General features: G+C 41.0%; 1 protein-coding gene and 1 non-coding gene across 13 annotated transcripts in view; both read left to right on the top strand.

Moving 5' to 3' along the window:
- Positions 1-18,887, top strand: part of NCALD (neurocalcin delta) — a 444,446-nt gene that overhangs the window by 262,639 nt on the left and 162,920 nt on the right. The gene's annotated exons all lie outside the window — the stretch shown is intronic.
- Positions 10,492-10,596, top strand: LOC123575408 (small nucleolar RNA U13). Its single transcript, XR_006700698.1, has one exon. It is a non-coding gene; the product is annotated as a small nucleolar RNA U13 (small nucleolar RNA).

Here is an 18,887-nt window from a genome sequence, read left to right as displayed (position 1 = left end):
TATTTCTTTGGGCTTTATACTTGAAGACTAAACTCAGTAAAAAGTCAGAGTTCTGTGGGAGAGAGAAGTCAGAATGCCTTTGAGTGAGTAGATATGTGCATCTGTGTCTTCTTGGCTGTGTCAGTGTTAGACTGTGTTGGGGATGGGAACCATGCTGGAAATTCATGCCAAAGAGAAACTGAGAAATTGTGCTCCCAAATAGGTCTTATTGAAACTATCTCAATCAAAAGAACTGTGAATCTAAAAGGAGACAGAGTTAGAGGAGGAAGATGGACAGTGTTACATACTCAGAAAAAGTTAAAATTTGAAGCAAATCTTAACATCCTATTATTTATTCACTATGTTGCTATGATACAGCCTTATGGTAGCAATGCTTAGTTCACAAGCAATTTTGGAATTATCTTCATTTATTTACTCAGTGGACACTTGGGATTGATTAGAGGTAAAAGAGCTCACAGCATGGTGGGGAAGAGAGTCACATATATAATATACCAGAGGTATTAGTGAGGTGCTGTGAGTGTACGCACACTGGAAGGAATAGTTTCCCTGAAGAGTGGGGAGAGAGTCAAAGTAGATAAGGCTCTATCAAAGGTGGGCATCTGAATGGCTCCTAATGGAGAGGCAGCAATTTGCGAGGAGTGGAAGGAGTCAGGACATCATAAGCAACCTGTATGTGTCATGATGTGGCACTGTGGATGGCTATGATGCATTTGGCGATTGGGTCTGGCTTTGTGGAAAGCAGCAAGCTATGGAGCTGGGTAAGTAGGATGAGCCTGAATTCCAGGGACTCCTTTATACCTTGCTAAGGAGGAGGATTTTCTACCACAGAAGATATTTTATTGGCTCATTAAGTATACCATAAGTTTTCATATTTATGTAAATAAGTACTGATATTTTAGTTCACTTAGACTAGCAGTTTTCTTTTTTTTTTTTTTTTCTTAATAGCAGCACCATTTCTTCAAATAAAATCTTACACATAAGCCCATGTAGAAACATGTAAGATCAGGCTGGGCGTGGTGGCTCAGACAAGTAAAAAATGACAGTAAAGGAGTCTTTGCACTTTGAGAGGCTAAGATCGACAGATGGCTTGGGGTCAGGAATTCAAGGCCAGCCTGGGCAACATAGAGAAACCTCATCTCAATGAAAAATATAAAAGTTATCCAGGCATGGTGGCATGTGCGTGTGGTCCAAGCCACTCTGGGGGCTGAAGTGGGAGAATTATGTGAGCTTGGGAGGTAGAGGTTGCAGTGAGTCAAGATTATACCATTGCACTCCAGCCTGGGTGACAGAGCAAGACCCTGTCTTAAAAAGGACCAAACCAAACCAAACAAAAACAAACAAAACAAGAAACATGCAAGATCAGAGCTGCTGTAGTTGATCCAGGGTTGGGACTTAGATCCCATTCTTCATCTTTTCCTCTTCCAAAGCTGCCTCCAGGGAACCCCTGGTGTCCTGCAGAGGTGAGTCTGAAACCCACTGACAGCCTGAGGTTAAACCCTGAGGGTGTCACAGCAAGAAGTATGAGTGTTTGTGAAGATATCTCTATTTGATCATCTCTGGACTTCAAATAAAGGAAGGGAAAATGATTACTAAGACTTTATAATTAGAAGCAAATAACATGACATCAATAATACAGTAGATATGTTAAGAGATTGAGCTTCTAAGACATCGCTGTCTTTTATTTCTGTCTTTCTGGCCCCTCATTGTTGGTTCTGGGGATCATCCCTACTCCCTCTGATTTATTTCTTAGGTTTCATGTTTTCTCTACACCCATAATGTCATTTTCCACCTATGTACTTGTACTCTACCTTCCATCTGAGGCCCTGATGCATCTCTATCAAGATGTGCGATGATCATTGCAAATTCTTATTATCATCCCCTCTAAACTTGAGATTTATTTCTTGAGTATATCCATGTCTTTAAATGTAGCCATTTCTATCAGGATTGACTATATTATGCTGCTCTAACAAACAGTCCCCCAAGTCTCAGTGGTTTATTGAAACTAAAGTTTATTTCTCACTCACATGAAATCCTCTGTGGGTACAAATGACTCTCTGGAGTTGCTCATTTAGATGTACACTCAACATTCTAGGCTGCCTCTCATCCTATGATGATTCACTTCCGGGAGAAGGTAAGACTGAGGGATCTCACATCAGCAATCAAGTGCTCTGGCCTGGAAGTGACAAATATCACTTCTGCTCACAACTCATTGGCTAGAGTTAGTCATATAGTCCTATCCAAAAGCAAGGGGGATGGGGTATTATTCTCCTAAGTGTCTGGAAGAGAAGAGGGTGTGCTCCCTCTCCATTACTTGCAACTACTCTTCTTCCTGTTAGGGATACTGGTCCCGTCTGACTACCTGACACTTGTTCATTCTTCATGTTTGTTCCCCTGTGTCTTTTCTGACTCCTCTTCTTCTTCCCTCCATTCCTCTTCCTCCCCAGCAACCTCATCAGGAGGCTCTCACCCATATGTCCAAGCACTGTGCTCACTTCAACCCAACCCTGCCCTCGCTGCTATATTTGTGTGGGCATGCCAGTCTTCCCCAGTTGGACCAACACCATGGCATTATTGATCTCAGTATCCCCAGTACCTAATAGTGCATGCTACCTGTAGATACTCGTTGAGGTTTATCGTGTAAGATGAATGAATGTTGCAAGTTCCTAAACATGTGATTCAGATGCCCAATCTTACTCTGTTACTTTATGAAATTTTTTTTAAAGCTATATGATGTTATATCAAAATATGTTGTTATACTTTGGGATAATTGATGTGCTAGCCCTGAATTTAAGCGTAAGTCCCATTTTTTTTTTCATGGGAGTCTAGGAAAACTATATGTTTATTCAGCAGTAAAATACAGTTTGGAACTTAAATGAGGTATTGATCAATTTCTGGTCTTATGCGAGAAGGAATAAAGCATCAAGAAAAAGGAAAGACTTGCTGTCAAGAACAGGAAAATCTGACAATAGAATATTAAGAATGCAGGAAATGAGGGGAAGTGGAAAGGCAGCAAGTGGGAGAGAAAAAGTACAGGGACGGTAAAAGTGAATGTAGGAGCTTTCTGACCCATGCGCTTCAGGAATGCAATTCATCCCTAAAATACTGTTTAGTGTCTTAGGTTGCAAGTAACCAAATTAAAACCAGATTGAAAGTAGAGTGAGACAGCTGTCATCATGAGACTCATTTGATCTGTTTAAAGGCGGCTGCTCTTATGCAGGGACCAACACTCACCTCCAGGGCAGCAGCTGGTGCACACTTCAAGCGCAGACCCTAGTAGCTACCCCCGGCAGTTCCCGCTGCCAATAGTGCAAACGACTCAGAGAGACTTCATTGGCACAAGGGAATACTCTCGCCTTTCTGAGTAAAGAGCAAGTAGAACTAAAGGTTTCACATTTTTTTTAATATATTTTTATTTATTATTATTATTTTTTTTTTGAGACGGAGTCTCACTCAGTAGCCCAGGCTGGAGTGCAGTGGCGCGATCTCGGCTCACTGTAAGCTCTGCTTCCTGGGTTCATGCCATTCTCCTGCCTCAGCCTCCCTAGTAGCTGGGACTACAGGCGCCCGCCACCACGCCCGGCTAATTTTTTGCATTTTTAGTAGAGATGGGGTTTCACCGTTTTAGCCAGGATGGTCTTGATCTGCTGACCTCATGATCCACCCACCTCGGCCTCCCAAAGTGCTGGGATTACAGGTGTGAGCCACCATGCCTGGCCAGGTTTCGCATTTTAAACATACTTTATATTCCTCCTCTTAGGGGTCTCCAGCCTGCTTTCATGCCAAAGCAGATGTTATATCTGGCATAGAGTCCTCGGAGCAGCAGTTGTTCCTGAAAGTTCCTTTTTGCATCTTTGTGCCTCATGCAGTGGCTTACAGGTCAACCAGGCTTTTCCCCTGACTTTCGACGTGTAAGAGTTTGTGTTTCAAATGGGTTTGGTTTTCTTAATGTCACCCTAGGTTGGTGGAAAGGAGAGTAAATGGAAATGGGGGTAAGCAGGGTCCCCTGGGGAGGTTTACACAGATGGAAGTCTATTGTCTCTTGAGAAGAGAGGAGGCTATTGAGTTTTCATTCCACACTCTGCACCTTTTCTGTTAGCAAAGAACAAGCCCCACTCTCTAGCAATTGCTTTCCACTGGACTCCCCCGCCCTGGCCCCCCCAGCAAAAACCTAGGGATCAACTTAGTTCACTCCAAATTAGAAAATTAAATAGTCATTTGTTTCTTCTTGTCCACAGGGAGAACCATTTTCTTTTCTTCTTTCAAAATTGCCCAGGTCTTGTAAAGGGTTATTAACACCAGAAATAAATACATTGTAATAAGCTTAAATCTCATTGCTACCTGAAACCATCAGATTTTAGTACTGTAATATTTTGATCCCTCTATCTTTTAGGCTCTGACACCAAAATTGCCATAATGAAGGTGTTTCACTTCTTCTCATTCATTTTTATGGGATCTTTTGTTCCCAAATGTCTTTTCATCCCAGCCAAAGGGAGAAATGTTAATAGATCTGCCATCCAGAAGGTTCCAAAGCTGGCCTGTCAGGTTTTCTGTTTTCTTGTTTATTATCTTTGAACTTTTGTTTTAAACACTTATTTACCCTGTAACTTAATGCCTGATAGTATTGAAAGCATTTTATGGGTTTTAATTTATTTAATGCTCATGAAACCCTATGAGGTAGGTACTGATATTATTTTTATTTTACAGATGAGGAAGCTGAAACAAAGAGAAGTGAAATGAAAGCTAGTGAGTGATGGGACCAGGGTTTGGACATGGGCAGTCTGGCTCAAAAATTGTGTGCTTTTAACTACTATGTAATGCTGCCTCACAAACAACTTGTCTCGCAAATCGTTATTCTGGATCAGAGGGTGTTCACTGGCCTGCAATTGTATTTTGTATGGCCCATACACAATTCAGAAGTTTGAAAAATTTACGTAGAAATCTGCATTTCCTGACTTCTTTTGAAAATAGGAATACCAGATATCATTAGGCTCGAATTCCCAATATGGCAACAACAGCTGAGCAACAATCAGCTGTTTAGATGAGGCACCTGCTCTCCAATTTCCACAGTCCCCACCAGTGCAGACCATAGTATCTACTTAAATTTCCTGCACGCCTCAGAGAAGCTTCTGAGCTTGTGACCTCTGTTCCAGCTGCCCTATGTATGGACACTGCCGCAGTACAGCGAGGGCCTGCTGCAAAATGCGTTTCTTAGTCTTCAATACTCATTTCTCCTTGTAACTGGATTTCTGGTAAGTTATGTCTCATGGTGGATCTGCCCCAAAGATAGAGACTGAATGGAAGTGAGTCACCCGCCCTGGCCTCCATTGTTCTGAAGAAGGTTCCAGCCACATGATTGAGGTCAGCTGGTTTGCCAGAGCCAGAGCTGGGTTTCAGGACAGACACACCTGCATCTGATAGTGAAAGGCAAGGTTGAAAGGCCAAGACCAGCCTGAGGTCTGAGAGACCAATGGCATCACAGAGGCCAGAAGTTCAGAGGTGGACATAAAAGGAGTTAGGAGAATAAGGAAGTGAAAAGAACATAGTACAGTGTATCAGAGAAGGAGCTCCAGACTGGCAAATATAACTCCCTTGAGAAAGTTAATGCCTGTCTGCTGAATTCACACTTCCTTATCCATGCGTCTCAGTCCATTCAGGCTGCCATAACAAAATCCCCTAGACTGGGTAATTTACAGATAATAGAAAATTATTGCTCATGGTTATGGAGGCTGGGAAGTTCAAGTTCAAGATGCCAGAAGATTCAGTGAGGTGAAAGCCTGTTCCTCATTCTCACTGCATCTTCACATGGTGGAAGGGGTGAATTGTCCTCGTATGGTAGAAGGGGCAAGAATGTGCCCTTCACCCTGTTTTATAAGGGCACTAGTCCCATTCATTAAGGCAGAGCCATCATGACTTAATCACCTCTCAAAATGCCCCATCTCTTAATATCGCTATGATGGAAATTAGGGTTTAATATAAATTTCAGAAGGACATATTGAGACCATAGTACCATACAATAAAATCAATACCCCAGCTTCATGGAGTTGTTGTAAAGATTAAATGAGATAGTGTACTCTAAGTGCTTAGCCTGGTGCCTGGTGTGATCAATGCTAACCCAAAGGATCCAGGAGGTCTCGAGTGGCTGCTGAGAATACTAATGGGTGTTTGCAGTCTGCCTGTGTGCAGAGGCAGATATGGAGTATGGGTGGGTCCAGTCAGTTCTCAGGGGGCAAATCCAAGACGGAGTTTGATTATTCATAACCTTAACATTGTATTGCCATCATTTATTTTAATTTTTAGTATATTTATTTATATTTAGTTTTTAGTTTCAAAAGTAAATATGATAAACAAGAGAGCTAGGGCAGACAAGAGAGTTATGGGTGACAATGCTAAGTGCTTTCGTCACACTTACTATTTTTTTTTTTTTTAATTTAATGAGAATGCCATACACTTCCCTCTCTCTTTACGTCTAGAAATATTGTATGAACAGTGATTTCATAAGATGCTTGCAACTTTAGGTGAGCTAAGATTTTGCATTTTGTTATTTCTTCACTTCTTTTCTCCCTCACTCTCTTTCTTCCTTACAGAAATTTATAGATTTGTCTTATAATCTAGTTCAGCATTTCCCAAAATGTAAGCTAAAGAACCTAATCTCATAAGATTCTCCAGGAATAACAGGTTTTTATGATCAAACAAATTTGGGAAATGCTTTATATTTTATCTCTGCTTTGAGATTTACTAAACATGTTGAAACATTGATAAGGCTTTCAGTTGCCTTGAAGTAAAACAAAAACAAAAATAGAAAACACAGAACATTTAGTCCAATATTTTCTGAAATGCATTTGGCCATGAAACTTTTCCTTTCTTGAGTAAACCCTAGTAACACCCTGCTGGATCCAACTGGACAGCTGTTGATCTGGGTCTTCTCATTAAATGACTTTCTAACCTTGGAACTGGACTGATTATTGTTACTGCTGCTTTCATTAAAGGTGCTATGTTTTATGTTTATAGATTTATCTTCCTTCCAAAGACCTAAGTTTAAAAAAATCAGAAGAGCGTATCTTCTACCCTCTGCTTCATACATAGTCATTGAAAATGATGTGATGAAAGGATGCATCATGAGAAAGTAAACATACAACATAGGTAAAAGTTGTTCCAGGTCTTTACAAATGTTCTTATATCTTCAACCTGATTATGGCTCAAGATATAGTAACTTTTGCGGGGTTTTGTCATTGTTTTTGTTTTATTTTGTGAAAACATCCAAGAGCCCCCAACAGCCTTTAGATTTGCAGATCCTTTCCTTTCCCAGGTAGCCTTGCATTCAGGAAACATTAACTTCACACAAATTCTTCTTTAAATAAGTGTATAGTGATCTTTTTCCCCTCATGGGCTCTGCACAAACTTGTTCTCTTTTTCTCTCATCATTTACTTACAAAAAATAAAACCTGTTAAGAAGCAATTTGTTCTATGTTAGGTTCATTTACACAGCAGGCGAGCAGGAGATGGCTGGTGACATCAGCCATCTCCTAGTGTCTTGGAAGTGCATTGACACAGGAGCCACCTGGGTTCTGCTTCATCTAAGGAGTGCTTCAGGACATTAGAGAGCTGAGGGAGACAATCCCAGATCAAGTGAGAATTTTCCTTTGCAGGGTAGAGACTGATGCCCAGGCCTGTGACACTCGTTTGGCTCTTTCAGAAGCCTCTTCAGTGACACGGACTCCAAAGCACGGTAGCTGATCTTTCTGGATAACACCAGGCAGAGCTGGACTTAGGTACTTGCTCAGTCCAGAGGCCTCTTCAGATGTGACAAGGGAATGGCTAATCAGATGTGGAAAGTACCTTGAATGAATAGTCTCTGGGGAAACAAAACAAAACAAAACAAAACAAAACACCTCTTAAATTGGTTTTATTGAATGTAGAAGAACTGCCTGAATTTTGTGAATGGCTGGGGAAACACAGGGAAGGGCCCCTGTCTGTAGTGTGAATGCACTGTCTTCCCTTGCTCAGAGCCCCTGCCTTTGCTGTAGCTCTTCCTTTCAAATTCAATGCCAGTCATGGCAGCAAAGATAAAAGAAGCCAGCGCTAGCTTGTCTCTGCTTGCTCATAATTCTGTTCAGGGCAGATTTATGGAATGAATGATTCTTTCCATCACAGTTGGCTAATTTTAGAAAGATTAGAATGCAGGAGACTTCCGTTCCTATGCTAATACAGCCAGGCAAGTTACTACTATCATCTAGCTGTGTTAACTGAATTTTACTTTTGTGTCTTTCTGATTTCCTATCTGAAAAATGAGCAGGGAAATGAAGACCTTTTACAGAATGACATTAGGAATAATGGACAAAAATTCATTACAGACCACTTTACAAATTAATAGCTCCATATTTATACTATGAATCAACATGTAATTTTTATCTTATAAATAACCAAGGTAGTTACAAATTCCTAGTGCTTTTTAAATCAGATACCAAATTCTTTTTTTTCCTTCAACTTTTATTTTAAGTTCAGGGATACATGTGCAGAATGTGCAGGTTTGTACATAGATTAACATGTGCCATGGTGGTTTGCTGCACAGATCATCCCATCACCTAGGTATTAAGCCCAGCATCCATTAGCTGTTCTTCCTGATGCTCTCCCTCCCCATCCCTCACAGGCCCTGGTGTATGTTGGTCCCCCCACAACGTGTCCATGTGTTCTCATCGTTCAGCTCCCACTTACAAGTGAGAACATGCGGTGTTTAGTTTTCTGTTCCTGCATTAGTTTGCTGAGGAAAACAACTTCCAACTCCATCCATGTTCCTACAAAGGACATAATCTCATTCCTTTTTATGGCTGCATAGTATTCCATGGCATATATGTACCACATTTTCTTTATCCAGTCTATCATTGATGGGCATAGGGTTGATTCCATGTCTTTGCTATCGTGACTAGTGCTGCAGTGAACATACGTGTTCGTGTATGTTTATAACAGAATTATTTATATTCCTTTGGGTATATACCTAGTAATGGGATTGCTGGGTCAAACAGATACCAAATTCTATTCACTTGTCTTAAAATTCTTAGAAGCAATGTTGTAGAACAACATATTCCAGGCTGGATTTTACCTTTCATTTTTCTTTGTTACTACTAGATACATGCAAAAAATTGAAGTTAATATTGTAAATCTTACCCTTTAAATGGAAAACAGAGAAGGCACTGAGTTAGAGAAACTTTCACTTTCAAGAGCAGAAAGCAATCAACATTAAAAATCTCAGGACCATTTCAATGTGACTCTCCCTATAAAACCCATAGATTCTGGGAATCATGACCACTTCTTTTATAAATATTATTTCCCTAAAATTAGTATCAAACACTTTTAGGTCTGGAAAGCATCTTGGAAATGGATCTTCTGAGGGGTCCAATAGCTTCTTACTGTGTCTGTTTGAGAGTTAATAGCTCACCTAGAGCTCAGATCTCCTAAATCTCCAGACAAAACTTTTTTCAAGTTTGCTCTTGTTTCCTCATTCCAGAATTATTTTATAGTATCCAAGCCACTTCACTTTCCACCTTTCCCTTCCTATTCTCCGCCATAAATTGGTTCCTATAGCTCCCTGCTGCTACATGGAGACCCTGAGGTGCCATAGGAAAGGGAAGGTTGTTAGCTGAGCCTCTGGGTTCTCTACAACTTATTGAACCAGAATAGCTCAATTTTTAGCTATTTTTCTTATGATGCTTTCCTGAGATAAGGGCTCCATGGCTTGAAAATGTTTTCAAACCACTGTCCTCCCTGACCAAAACCACATGCTTGTCTCACTCCATGTTCCTCATTGAACCTCCAAAATCTCTTTATAGCAACTTTTGTAAGGTTTGTCCCTTCTCTTTTCCCTTTTATACCACTCCCCATCCCTGCTATAGACCTGAACGCTTCCCAGCATCTTCTTTTCAAGGGCCACTGTTTTTTATGAGTGTAAATGCCTGAAGTTAAACTGTCTTATCTAAGATCCCTAAATTCAGCCTCATACCTCAACTCCATGCTCTCTTCCCCAATCTGAATATTTTCAAAACAGCTCCTCAGGACACCTAGGAGGTGTTCTGGCTGCCATAAACCTTAAGTCTCCTTGGGTCCCATGTTCACCCAGAAGCTGTGTCTCTTTCCTGTCTTCAAAGCTACATCAAAGCTCTTTGAGGACAGGAAACATATGTTTTCCATCTTCACGTCTAGCACTGGTTTTTAACATGGTAGGTATCTTAGTTAATAATTTCCTTTGGCTAAAAATAACATGGACCCCCAAACAATAGCTTAAATAATTAAATGAGGGGTTTTCCCTTTCCCATATAATCAGAGGTCTAGAGATGGGGAGTCTGGAGCTGGCATGACAGCCATGATGCTGCAAGAGACCCAGGCGTCTCTGTCCTCTCAGGTATCCTTGGCACTTGCTTGTCACCTGTGGTCTCAAGATGGAGGAACCCCTTCTAGAAGGCATCATGTCCATATCCCACTGAAGAGGAAGGGAAGGCGATCCTGTTGTAGCTCATGAGTGTGATAATTGGGTGTTCACATGCATGTGTGAGATGTGCCACCCTCTGAACCTTGTTATAACACTGGCACATTACCTGTCTGACCTGACTTGGGGGAAAAAAAAGAAGAAGAAGAAGAAGAAGGGAAAGGAATTGAGTCATTTGTGGTGGAAAATTTGTTGGTGAAAGACAGCAACAAAGCAAGAGTCAGGCAAGCTTCTTTAACGAACTTTCTAGAAGTCCCACTTGGTGACATGCGCTTACATTTTACTCATAAAAACTGTGTCACATGAACCCCTCTAGCTGAAAGAAGTCTGGAAAATGTAGTGTTTTTAAGACTGGGTATGTTGTTAATAACATTGGTGTTCTGTCGGTAAAGAAAGAGATAGCAGATATTTGGTGACAACCTGCAGTCTCTACTGGAATAAGTAGGCAAAAATACTGCTTATGGCTGGAATGGAAAATGTCCACTCCCACCATGGTCACCTGTGTTGAGTACCTGGAAGAGTGGTTCTCAAAGCGTGGTCCCAGGCCAACTGCATCACCTGAGAACTTTTTAGAAATGCAAGACACATTTCTAAACTGTCTTGCATTTAGACAGATTGAGTTAGAAGTAGATGGAGTCAGTGATCTGTGTTTTAAATGCCCTACAGAGGATTTTAATGCTGCTAGAGTCTGAGAACCACTGGCCTAGAATGATCATGCAGAAAGTTCTAGACTGTCATGCTCTGCTTGTCTTGATGTCACCAGAGTGGTCTGGGATGGATTGGTGGCCAAGATAGGCACTAGATAATCTTTACAAAGCAGTTTAAGCTCACCCAAATAGAACTAGAATGATCCAGGTTCCTGATGTTGCGGGGTGGAGGGGGAGCTTGAAGAAAAACTGGCATGGAAGTAGAACCAGGCCAACCAACTTTAACATGCCAACAAATGCCAGAGGCTCCTTCCTCTCAAAACTATCTTCCATTCTTCTCAGTTGAAGGGCTTTAGTTGCAAAACAGAAAGTATTACTCTAGGATCTTGCAATTAAAGATTATCTGAGATGCTGGCAAGGATATGGAGAAAGGGGAACTCTTGCATACAATTGGTGGGAATATAAATAGGTACAGTCATTACAGAAAAAAGGATGGAGAGTCCTCAAAAAACTAAAAACAGGAATATAATACCATCTGATCTAGCAATCCAACTGCTGGGTGTATATCCAAAAGAAAGGAAATCAGTAAGTTGAGGAGATATCTGCACTCCCACGTTTGTTGCTGCATTGTTCACAGTGGCCAACATATGGAATCAACTTCAGTGTTCTTCGGCAGATGCATGGATAAAGAAAATGTGGTAAATATACACAATGGAATATTATTTAGCCATAGAAAGATTAAAATTCTGTCATTTGCAGCAACATGGATGCAGAACATTGTGTTTAGTGAAACAATCCAGGCACAGAAAGACAGATATCACACGTACTCCCTCCTATGTGGGAGTAAATAAAAGATCATCTTATGAAGGTAGAGAGTAGAATGGATGATAGTTACCAGAGACTGGGAGTGGTGGGGCAGAGGAGGGTAAATATAGAAAGGCTGGTTAATGAGTACAAAATGCAGTTAGATGGAAAGAATAAGTTCTATATTGTTCGATAGCACAGTAGGATGACTGTAGTTAACAATAATCTACGGTATATTTCCAAATAGCTAGAAGAGAAGATTTGGAATGTTCCAACACAAAGAAATGATAAATGTTGGAGGTGATGAATATCCCAATTACCCTGCTTTTACCATGACACATTATATGCCTGTATCAAAATATTACCTGTACCCCATAAAGATGTACAATTACAATTACAATCAATGAAAAAGAAAGAGTATTTGAAATGTATCATCCTTGAACTTCAATGGGACCGATAGGGATGGTTTGTGTGGAGAGGGTTGTAGTCATCCCATAACATCCATCTGCTTCTCCCCCAAGTAACCCATAATGAACACAGTACAAAGAAGTATCATAAAAAGTGCACACAGAGCACACGCAGCTTCAAGTTGGCTCCTCTGGCCCAGGGCTCCTCCAAGCATGGTCCACAGGCAGATCCATCCTGAGAACTCTTTGTTACTGGTCTGCACTGAGATAAAGAACTGAAATCCGAATGTAAATCAAATACATTACTGGGCTCACTCTTTAGTTCAGCTGACATTTTTTCAAACTAAGACTTTCTCAAAGAAATTAGTGCACAACAAGAAACAAACAGTTCATAGACTGATTCTATGAACTGTTTTGAGTGGCACTGCCCCTGCCTTCCAACTAGACAGTCACCTCTGCCCTTCATGGAGATTCTGTAGCTGCCACTTTAAGCATCCTCCTGTCCTTCATTTCTTTAACAAACATTAATTGAGGTCTATGGTATACAAGCACAGTTGGGATGCTGGGAACACAGTGGGCAACAGGACAAACAATCTGTAAGGGTACTAGTTGTCATCAAATGGCCGTATCCAATGGGACAGTATGTGTGGAAGTACTTCATAAACCTAATTATATTTAAGAATCGGGTAGTATTCTCTTTCCTTCTTTAGATGGAATAAAAGGTGCAAAGAGAACAAGCACCCTGCACAATATTGCTAGAGTAAGAACGCCCCTCTCTCTGGCCACTAGCTGAATTTGCTTCATTCTTTTCTCTCTCTGTAGCGGGTCTCATCTGAAAGAACATTCCTCTTGAGCTTAAGAAGGCAAAAGAATTTAGAGGGTCAGGTGCAGTGGCTCACGCCTGTAATCCCAGCACGTTGGGAGGCTGAGGCGAGAGGATCACTTGAGGCCAGGAGTTTGAGACCAGCCTTGGCAACACAGTGACACCCTGTCTCTATGAAAAATAAAAAAGATTAGTTGGGCATGATGGTGTGTGTCTGTAATCTCAGCTACTCAGGGGAAGCTGAGGCAGGAGGATTGCTGGAGCCCAGGAGTTGAAGCTACAGTGAGCTGACTGTGCCACTGCACTCCAGCCTGTATCACAGAGCCAGGCCCTCATCGCTAAGAAAAAAAAAAAAAGAATTTAGAGTTGCATTTCAGGTGAGAAGCACATGATATTATTGACAATTCAGTTTGCTCCCAACCTCTCTCATGGGTGTCTGAGCATAAAGTCATCTCAGCATATACCATTGGAACTTAAGGGAAAGGGGACTAAAGCTCCAGGTAATGAAAATTACTAGTAACTTGGCCCCTGGTGGAATGCCAGTGAGAACATGCACTTCCACAGGTGCTTGAATTCTCTTGGCCCAGGGCTTTAGGAAGCCACAGGAAAAGGTCAGGATGCTCAGGAATAGAGACGTGCTGTCAGAGAAGGATGGAAGGGTGGAAGAGAACAGTGCTGGGCCTAGCAACTTTCAAAAGACTTGCAAGCCAGTATGGCAAATGTTAACATTTGTTAAATCTGAGGAGTGTGCGTATGGGTGCTATGTTTTTTCTCTGTACTTTCTTTTATATTTTAATATTTCATAATTTAACATTTAAAATTTTTAAAAAGATCCTCAGCCGGGCATGGTGGCTCATGCCTGTAATCCCAGCACTTTGGGAGGCTGAGTCTAGTAGATAACTTGAGGCCAGGAGTTCAAGACCAGCCTGGCCAGCATGGCAAAAGCCCATCTCTACAGAAAATACAAAAATTAGCTGGACATGGTGGCACATGCCTGTAATCCCAGCTATTCTGCTCCAGAGGCTGAGACACAAGAATGGCTTGAACCCAGGAGGTGGAAGTTGCTGTGAGCCGAGATTGCACCACTGCACTCCAGCCTGTGACAGAGCAAGACTCTGTCTCAAAAAAAAAAAAAAAAAAACCCACAATTTTTAAAGATTCATAGAACAAAATAGTGTCTTCAGATGATCAATGTAGCACAGAAGAAGAGAAGCTGCAGTAAATAAAATATTCATGGCCCTAAAATTATGAAGGGCAGTATGTGTGTGTGTGTGTGTGTGTGTGTGTGCGCGTGCGCATGCACGCACACGTGTACATGCACATACTCAGAAGCTTTCGCATGCATCAAAATCCCCTGGAAGGTGTTTAAGCCACAGAGTATTGACTCTGTCTAGTTCTGATTCAGTAGGTCTAGCGTGAGACCTGAAAATTTGCATTTCTAAGAAGTTCTCACAGCAAATCCTCATGATATCTTTTTGAGTAGATATTGTGTACTCTTCCCACAATTACCTGGACTGGTTTGACTCATTTGTTCAACAGATATTTAGTACTTACCTACTATGTGCCAAGTACTGTGTTACATGCTAGGGGTATATGATTTATTGTGCACATATAACTCCTTATCTAGAGGCAATCGTTAAATACGTATTATATGTTTATGCCAAAAGCTGAGCAATCATCTAAACCCTTAAGCAAGCTGTTGGGTATTATAATAGCCAATCAGTAGGACAGGGGAACACCATGGGATGGCTGTGTACAAAAACTACTTTTTTATGTATGGTATTTCATAATGAATACAGATAACTTTCTTTTTCTTTTCTCATCTTACCCCCAACCACCTCCTATTTTTTTCTCTCCTTTCTGTCTCTCTCCCTCCCTGGGATAGATGTGTTTGATGGGCTCATCCAGCAGCTCTCTCAAGCCACCCCTTGCTGCTGCCTGTTACCAGAGGTTCTGAAAAACCAGATATTTGCTCTGCCAGATTCACTGGCAGCTGGGGCTGGCCACATGCTCTAGTTTTGGCTAATGAGATATAAGTGGAAATAGATTGGGGGTCTTTGGGGAAGATTTTGCTTCTATACAAGAGGACAGAGGTAAGAGGAAGATCACTGGCACAGCGCCCTTTCCTGTCTTTCTGCCTTAGGACTGCAACAGCCATCTTGTGACCATGAGGCAACTAACATAAGGATAGTTCCAAAGGTGACAGAGTGACAGAGACTGGCTTTTAATGACATTTTTTATCAATTCAACCAACATTAGCACGCCACCCATACTCAGACTGAATGTTAGTGATAAAAGCAAAGCTCTCTTTTAATGAACTGTTAATGTCTATCGCTTGCAGAGGAAATCACTCCCAACTGATACATCACCTTCTCCCTTTCTTCCTCTTCTTTTTTTTTTTTTTCCTTTTTTTATTTTCTTTCTCTCCTTGGTATGTGTGAATTTTGTCCTCCTTGCAAATTCATATGTTGAAGTCCTAACCTCCAAAGCCTCAGCATGTGACAATATTTGGAGATGGTCTTTAAAGAGGTGATTAGGTTAAAATGAGGTCATTAGGGTGAGCCCTAATCCAGTATGACTTGTCTCCTTAAAAGAAGAGGAAATGTGGACATAGAGATGTAGAGAGGGAAGACCACGTGAAGACACAGGAAGAAGACAGACATCTACAAGCCAAGGGAAAAGACCTCAGATAAAACCAACCCTGCTGACACCTTGATCTTGGACTTCTAGCCTCCATAACTGTGAGAAAATGAATTTCTGTTGCTTAAGCCACTTAGTGTGTGGGACTTTGCTACAGGAGCCATGCTGAGCAAATATACTTCTTTCTCCCACCTTTTACTTCCCCCCATTCTTTCTTTTTCTTTATTTGTGTGGATATATAGAGAAAAAGATAGAGATATATATATATATAAAGATATATATATATGGATATATATATCTCCTCTATTTGTGTGGATATCTATCTCCCCTTAGAGATATATAGATATATATATCTCCAAGGGGTAGCCTAAAGTGAGGAATCCCTTCGTTAGGGCCCCTTAGCAGACTTCTTCTTATGTCTCCTTGGCCAGAATTATGCTGCATGCTTATATGTAAACCAACATCTGAGAAGGGGAATGAAACCACTGTAATTAATCTAAACCAGTCAAGATTCACCCTCTTTGGCTGGAATGTAAGCTGCCTTTCTTACAGCTTATGGATGCTCACAGAACTGTGGGGACAACAAGACTATAAGCAGGGTTCTGTAAGAACAATGGTTATCAGCCTAAGGCAATTTTGCATCTGCCTTTTGCCAATTCAAGGGACATTTGGGTAATATCTGAAGATGTTTTTGATTGTCACAACCTGGGGGAAGAGGGGAGTTGCTATTGGCATCCAATGGGTAGGGGCCAGAGATGCTACTAAATATGCTACGATGCACAGGAAAGTCCCCTACAACAAAGAAGTATCCAGCACAATTGTCACTCATGCCTGGATTGAGGAACCCTGTGTTAGAGGAAGGGAAGAAGGGTGGCTATTAGGAGGACAGCAAGAGGTGTTTGTCATGGATGGAAAAACACATGTACGTGATGTTCTCACAGCCTCCCTGTGAGTCTCACCGACTTCAGGCCACAGCATCCCTGAGTGACAGAAGCTGGTCTCATTACATTGGCCAAGCAGCCCTCAGTCTGCAGCTATCTGTCAGAGACCCAGTGAATCAGAAAGATTGGTGCAGACTAAAATTAGAAAAGAGATGAAAAGTGATTATTTGGAAATAAATTTGAATATGCCTGTTTAGATCCTCCAAGACTGCAGTCTGACATATAAATAAGACTAAAAATATGAAATTGTGGTACCCCGTCATCCTATTCACTAGATTTCACTAGCTCTGAATCTAATAAGGCCTTCATCATTGTGTTAAATTAATGCTTTTTAATATTTAAAAGATATTAATCTTGCTTTGGTATGTTGTTGGTCTATTTTTAAATTTAATAATTTCAAACAGTAGCTCTTCAAGTATTTGGATCAATGATTTTTTATATCCACTCATCTTGATGTTTTGCCGTAAGTAACAAATGGTGTAATAAAATATCTTTGTGCTTCAAGTAATACCTCAGCACTTTTTAAACTTCTTTGCAAAACTTGAATACAGTTTACGTATATGAGTTATAGGCACACATATCTGCAAAGGTGGCTAGATTTTTAAAAATTAATGTCATGACCTGCAATTTCCTTTGCAAAGGAAATTGTCCTGTTTGCTTTATGGCTTGTCCTGTTTGCTTTATGGCTGTTGTTTGCAACATCATATTTTCCCCTCAAATAAAAAATTTTAAAATGGCATAGAAGACTTTGGCTAAATTGGCTAACAGTTTCATAACGTTTGATATTGTTCCAAGTTTTCATGCACCTAATTTTATATATACGTAATGTATCAGCTTTTGATATAGCAAAAAGCACATAGGTAGCTTAAACTGCAAAGCATTTTCTGTTTTTCAGGCTGTATATTGCAAAACCTACCAAGCAACATATTTGCTTAAATGTTCCGTATTTAATTGCCAGAGTTTGCAGTGGACTCTTCATTTCTTAAAGACTTACCACAAATGTATTCACTTATTCAGCTCCTGTGTGTTCACATACATTTCTACCACTATTTTCTTTTCTTCAATCAGCCAGTATCTAGAAGTAAGAACCATCATCTTTAATTCAATCTCTGGCTTATTATAGACCTAGGATCCTCACAGGAATATTTGTTCAATTTGAACATGCTCTTCAGCTGGTTTTTGTTTGTTTGTTTGTTTGTTTTTTTGTTGCCTATGGATGACAGAGTGATGTTTTACACATTTAAGAGAACTTCATTTCCTTATTACATGGACATATTTCTAATTGGCTCCAGGCTCCTTACTATTAATAGCTGTTGAAGATGCACTGTACATCTAATTTAGCACTGCCTGGGGTGACACAATTGGTTCTCAGTTACTTTACTGCCAATATGTACAGCTTATGCCACAGGGAGCCTGAAACTAATTGGTGAGATCCTCGCCCTCTGAGACCGAATCTAACACATGCTTCCCAGACAGCTTCCCTCTCAGGGACCTCAGCGTTCCTCATTATCCTGACCCTCTTTGATTTGGTGCCATGATTGACATAAGGAAGGCAAAGCCACCTCCTCGGCTTGATTTATTCTAAAGATATTTGACTTTATCCATACCCATCCCTGTGGAATATGGAAGCCCTCAGGGGTGACTCCTGAATTTGCATATAGGAGCTTAGGGGTAGCAATATAGAAGGCCAGGGGCTTGAATGAATGTATGTTTGCAGGGAAAACATACTTTGTTTCATTTTAATTGTATTCTTTAGTGAGGAGGTTGATTGATATTTGGTTCCAGCAGGGAGTGTAGGCTCCCTATGTCACCCTTTGTACCTTTGCAGAGCCACTGGTGATTCTCCTTGTGGAAAGCCCTTTTTGGTGCCACCACTGAAAGTCAAACCTCTTACTATGACTTTAAGGAGTATAGCATTAACCAATCCCTTGAGCCTTACGTTCCAGCTCTCCTGCCACCCCAACCTCCCACTCAGCCAAGCTGCAATAATTCCATGAACAGGACATACAGCTTTTTTTTCCCCTCTTCTGTTCCTTACTTTTTGGTGTCCCCAAGGTCTAGATCTGGCCCTCTCTCCCCAGTGCCAACAGCACTTCCTGCACCCCACTATCGTCACAGGTCAGGTGTGGAATTCCCGTGGTTCAACAT

The sequence above is a fragment of the Macaca fascicularis genome, chromosome 8 (genome assembly GCF_037993035.2).
Source record: "Macaca fascicularis isolate 582-1 chromosome 8, T2T-MFA8v1.1".
Classification (NCBI taxonomy): Eukaryota; Metazoa; Chordata; class Mammalia; order Primates; family Cercopithecidae; genus Macaca; species Macaca fascicularis.
The sequence above is the reverse complement of the archived record's forward strand: the minus strand, read 5'-3'. Positions and strand labels throughout refer to the sequence as shown.